General features: G+C 35.1%; 1 long non-coding RNA gene across 1 annotated transcript in view; it reads right to left on the bottom strand.

Annotated features, from left to right (window-relative positions):
* The window catches only part of LOC309476597, a 154035-nt gene that overhangs the window by 27992 nt on the left and 120015 nt on the right, over positions 1-6028 (bottom strand). The window lies entirely within an intron of this gene.

Consider the following 6028-nt stretch of genomic DNA (forward strand, 5'->3'; position numbering starts at 1 on the left):
TGGCTAACCGTTCTCTGGTCCCAAAGCTACTGTATTAGCATCAGGGGGAGAGAGCTCAGCAAACACCAGAGAGAAATACGCAGTCAGCAATCAGACTGAACAGAGGTATAAAAATAAACAGTCTAGTGCACACTAGTGTATCACTTTCATGCTAACTCAGTCTGATTAAGTCATTTCCTGTGATGATGTGATGCTGTAGAATAACAGTTTTTGTGTTTTTTAGTCAGTGTCCAAAATAGTTTCCAAAATAGCTTTAGCAAAAACAGGCATATTGATGCATTTTCTCTTTATAAATATTGATGACTCATCTTTTTCACACAAAGGTGTAGCAATATCTTTGTCCAATCAAATGCTCTCTAGAATGATGTAGGCTTTTCTCTAAACTTCCCTTTTGCGACATTTTCTCCAGCAAAGACTCCAGCATGAAAGTCAATATAAAATAGTGTTATCACAAGCCATTTTACTTCTGTAATGGGACATATTTTGAGTTAAAAATGATAGTCAACATAAAAAAAAAATTACAAAAAAATGTAGGCTAGGATTTTAACCATCAAGATTTGATTGGACCATTACTTTACATGATCATAATCCAGAAAAGCGTATTATCATTCAGTGTTGTTATTGTTTACTAAAAAATATTTTTCGTCATAATGCAGAAAAGCGTATTATCATTCATTGTTTCTTTGTTTTTTTTTACTAAAAAATATTTTTCGTTCATTAAAATATTAGATTAAAAAAATTAACTTAAAATGTTGCCTTGGCAACTAAATAAAATCAAATAAGTTGAAGTGTAAATATTATAATTACTAAAACTGATATAAAAAATAGAATAAAGTGTAAATGTTCCATTATTCTAAATGGTTATTCTCAAAAGAGATAATATAATGCAGTATATTTTAAGGTATTACATAAATAAATTAACATACTAAAAATAGTACAGTTACTAACGTAAACTATTAATAATTTAATTTATACTGATATATATGTATATATGAATGTAAATATATATGCATATATAAAACTTATCTATATATTAAAATTATATCTCTCTATATATATAACAAATATAAACATATAAAATAAAGAAATACATATAAATATCGTTGGTTTTTTTGTTACAGTAATAACATGTCATTTTAGTATTGTTTATATCATTATAGTATTTATTAATATTTTGAATTACCTTATTTATATATTCTTTTATAAATATAAATATTATTTGTAATTATAATTTTTATATTTTCAGTTTTCATACAGTTTTAAATTTTAAATATTTAAATATTTGTTATAATTTTGTGCTTATACAGAAGTGAACATTTGAAGTAGATCAAAACCTTTTAATCAAAGTTTAATCAAATGAACAATACCCGTTCTTGTGAACTGTGATAACTTTGATGTCTTTTTTGGTCCACTTCAAATGTTGACTACTATATTATATATATATATATATATACACTCACCTAAAGGATTATTAGGAACACCTGTTCAATTTCTCATTAATGCAATTATCTAATCAACCAATCACATGGCAGTTGCTTCAATGCATTTAGGGGTGTGGTCCTGGTCAAGACAATCTCCTGAACTCCAAACTGAATGTCAGAATGGGAAAGAAAGGTGATTTAAGCAATTTTGAGCGTGGCATGGTTGTTGGTGCCAGACGGGCTGGTCTGAGTATTTCACAATCTGCTCAGTTACTGGGATTTTCACGCACAACCATTTCTAGGGTTTACAAAGAATGGCGTGAAAAGGGAAAAACATCCAGTATGCGGCAGTCCTGTGGGCGAAAATGGCTTGTTGATGCTAGAGGTCAGAGGAGAATGGGCCGACTGATTCAAGCTGATAGAAGAGCAACTTTGACTGAAATAACCACTCGTTACAACCGAGGTATGCAGCAAAGCATTTGTGAAGTCACAACACGCACAACCTTGAGGCGGATGGGCTACAACAGCAGAAGACCCCACCGGGTACCACTCATCTCCACTACAAATAGGAAAAAGAGGCTACAATTTGCACGAGCTCACCAAAATTGGACAGTTGAAGACTGGAAAAATGTTGCCTGGTCTGATGAGTCTCGATTTCTGTTGAGACATTCAGATGGTAGAGTCAGAATTTGGCGTAAACAGAATGAGAACATGGATCCATCATGCCTTGTTACCACTGTGCAGGCTGGTGGTGGTGGTGTAATGGTGTGGGGGATGTTTTCTTGGCACACTTTAGGCCCCTTAGTGCCAATTGGGCATCGTTTGAATGCCACGGCCTACCTGAGCATTGTTTCTGACCATGTCCATCCCTTTATGACCACCATGTACCCATCCTCTGATGGATACTTCCAGCAGGATAATGCACCATGTCACAAAGCTCGAATCATTTCAAATTGGTTTCTTGAACATGACAATGAGTTCACTGTACTAAAATGGCCCCCACAGTCACCAGATCTCAACCCAATAGAGCATCTTTGGGATGTGGTGGAACGGGAGCTTCGTGCCCTGGATGTGCATCCCACAAATCTCCATCAACTGCAAGATGCTATCCTATCAATATGGGCCAACATTTCTAAAGAATGCTTTCAGCACCTCTTTGAATCAATGCCACGTAGAATTAAGGCAGTTCTGAAGGCGAAAGGGGGTCAAACACAGTATTAGTATGGTGTTCCTAATAATCCTTTAGGTGAGTGTATATATATATATATATAAGTATATAAAAGTGTTTAATAAGAGCCAACCATCCAGAGAAATATAACTTTCCTAACACACTCTGATATATTATCCATCCATCATTGACTTTAGTAGCAGCTGAGACAGTTTCCCTGTGGACATCTGACCCAGACATGAGGCTCGAATGAAAGATAATATTAAAAACAAAGAGAAAACAAGCAGCTCACTTTCTCTCCCCTACAGTGGGTCATCTATCTGTTCATCCCAACACAACCTCAAATCTGATACACACACCACCTCAGCAGGGGGAAAACACACACACACACACACACATTTCGTCTTCACACAGTGGGATTACATCCAATAACATAATGTTTTATGAATATTAAAGAAGATGAAGAGCCATAAAAGCTTCCAATGCTAAATGAACACTCAAAACAACGAAGACCGCAGTATATACTCAGTCTGTGAGTGAGTGTGTATGAATGTGTTTCAATAATTGAACACTATAGAGTTCTCTGGTTACAGGTGCCGTCTGCATGCTGGCCTGCTCCTCTAATGGTAAAACACATTTACAGATACAAAGCAACAAGTCACCAAAATACTCAAGAGATTTAACAGCTTAGCTACTATAAAACAGTTTTGCAGACATAATGGCTCGGATTAAAAGTCAAACATAAGAAATCTAGCATACTTAGTACGTGACAGGCTCTTACCTCTGTCTTCTTGAACTTTGCTTTTAAGGTTTTCATCTTGTTCTGAAGTAGTTGATGAGCTGTAATGAACAAAACAACATATTTTTTTAATTAGGAAATTAAAATAGTCTACTGTTTTACACACACGTGCGTGTGAAAAGTATTATATAGGCCTATAAATAATTTCTGAAATATGTTCAGTAAGTCTCACATTGAATCGATAGAAACTTTGCGTCGTAGTTTATTTTGTATCATTATTTATTTTTTGAATTATCGCTCTTGCTCTGAGTCTAAAGACTCAACTCTAGGAAGCATATAAATAAACAGAGAAGCTTTATAGAGTAGGCAGTAAATAAAGCAAGATAAATGCACAATGACTTACATTCAGTGTCTGATGTTATTCTTTTGCTTTCCTAAGGTCTGCAGTATGAGATCTGTCCTGTGCTGGGATGCCCTGACGTCATTTGCAGAATACACGCCTGTTGGACTTGGCAGACTGGGCACGAAATCCGACCAATCAGCGACGAGGGGCGGGTAGTAGAGTCTTGATTGACAGTTCCGCGCACCGCATGTTTCAAACTTCAGGTGTCATGTGCGATTCACCGATGCGCGTCTCTCTCTCTTTTTTTTTAATACAAAGCAGTGTTAAATAATTAAATAAGACGCTGAATTTAATAAGAATAACATAAGAAAAATGTTAAATATATTTAAGTATATATGCTGGCTATATGAAATAAAATGTAAAAAAAATACCTAAAGCTAATCGTCTAAAGTTTAAAATCCTAATAGCCAATCAATCAGTGCTTAGAATGCATGTATCACCTGACGTTTCTTAAATATTGCACTTGGAATACTAATTTGAAGCAAATATGATTATTTTCTTTAGCCGGTGAGCCTTATGTTTTATTTCTCAACTCATTTATTATATTGTTGAGTATATAGTTAATTTAAAAGTAGCTATAACTGTAATTATGTTAGTAGGCTACTGTAAACATGTATTTAAAAAAAATAAAAAAAATAAAAAATCCCACATGGCTGAGGAGCACGTGGACATTCAGATGAGGCGATAGTTATGAATCACCACTTGGGGGCGATAAATACTAAATTAATATGTTCATATTGGCTCTTCAAACATTTTTACAATGCAGTACAATACGACATATATATGTGTATCATATGTACAATATATTTTATATTATAATATAAATACGTATTGGTATTATATTATAGTATAAATTATATTCATATAATGTGGAATTATAAAATAGATAAAGCTAGTACAGCAAAGGGAGATGAAAATAGCAATATTTATAATTATTAAATGAATTGAAAACATTTTGTGATTTATTATATCGTTTTATTTTCACATTACTTCTTATATTCCATTAGAAAGCAGCACATATTGTGTATGTAAAGGTATTTTTGTATTTTGGGGGGGGGGGGGGGGGGGGGGGGGGGTTCTATAGGCTACATAAAAACCTACATACAGTTTAAGAACAGTCACTGGTATACCTTAGGCAAAAATGCAAATCTATGCATGTATAATATTCAAACCATATTTTAACCTTTATCCTTTTCCCTTCGGTCTCTCTTTAAAAAAAGGGCAATTTCCCTCTCTGTACTGTCATTTTCTTTGTCCCAGGAGGCCCTTCCTCTCTCCAACATGTCCCCGTTTGAAAGGGGCAATTTAGAAAAGTGAGGGGAAGATGTGTGTCGACACTGGCTGGTAATGGAGGGGGTGGTGGAAGCCGTCTGCTATGACCTCATCCCTCGCTCCATGTGGGGAGGAAGAGAGAGTGAGATCATGGCTGTCGTAAAAACAGCGTCTTTATATAGTGAGGCTTCCAGGTTCACATTTGAACGGCATGGAAAGTATATATGCTGACAATGTCATCTGCTTCTTCTCTGAATTCAATTTGCATCTGAATGACTTTAAGACGTCTGCAACCTCAAGCTATGGCAGCACAGATGTGCGTTTTTTATTTGTTGTGTTGTAAATGATTAGCCCTGGGCCTCAGTTTGATGTCTTTCTACCTCCATGCTGTCTCCAAATGTGGAACTGAGAGAGGATTCTGGTGTGCAAATCACTTACACACACTTTCACATCATTAACACTTTGGTGAGCCTGTCATATCCTGTCATAGAGGTTCACAGGTGTGAAAGCTGCTTTGAGGAGGTGTTTGTCTATCTATCTATCTATCTATCTATCTATCTATCTATCTATCTATCTATCTATCTGTCTGTCTGTCTGTCTGTCTATGTAGACAATAGATTTTGACAATAGTTGCAGCTTTAGGGAGACCGGGGCTAGTCACACGTGAACTATATCTCAGTAAAGTTACATGAGCCAAAAGTCCAATTACATAAATTTATTTTATTTTATTTTATTTTATTTGGCTGATAAGCCTATAACTGGCCATTTAACGTTGGGTTATACTGTGACAACTTACCCCATTGTATCCCTTGAGAAATAATAGTGTGAAGAGTTTTTTTGTAGTCAAGACTTTAAATAGAACTGTCTGTTTAAAATACTGTAAATCCATTCAGAGAAATATTCGCTGGGATAAAAAGTGTGGAGTTTTGCTTATTTATGTATTGATTGATTGATTGCCGTTAACAGTATCCAATCTTAAACACAAGACACCTATGAAAAGCAGATTTTCAGATCTATGCCATACA

The sequence above is a fragment of the Leuciscus leuciscus genome, assembly GCF_965113295.1.
Source record: "Leuciscus leuciscus genome assembly, chromosome: 15".
Taxonomy (NCBI): Eukaryota; Metazoa; Chordata; class Actinopteri; order Cypriniformes; family Leuciscidae; genus Leuciscus; species Leuciscus leuciscus.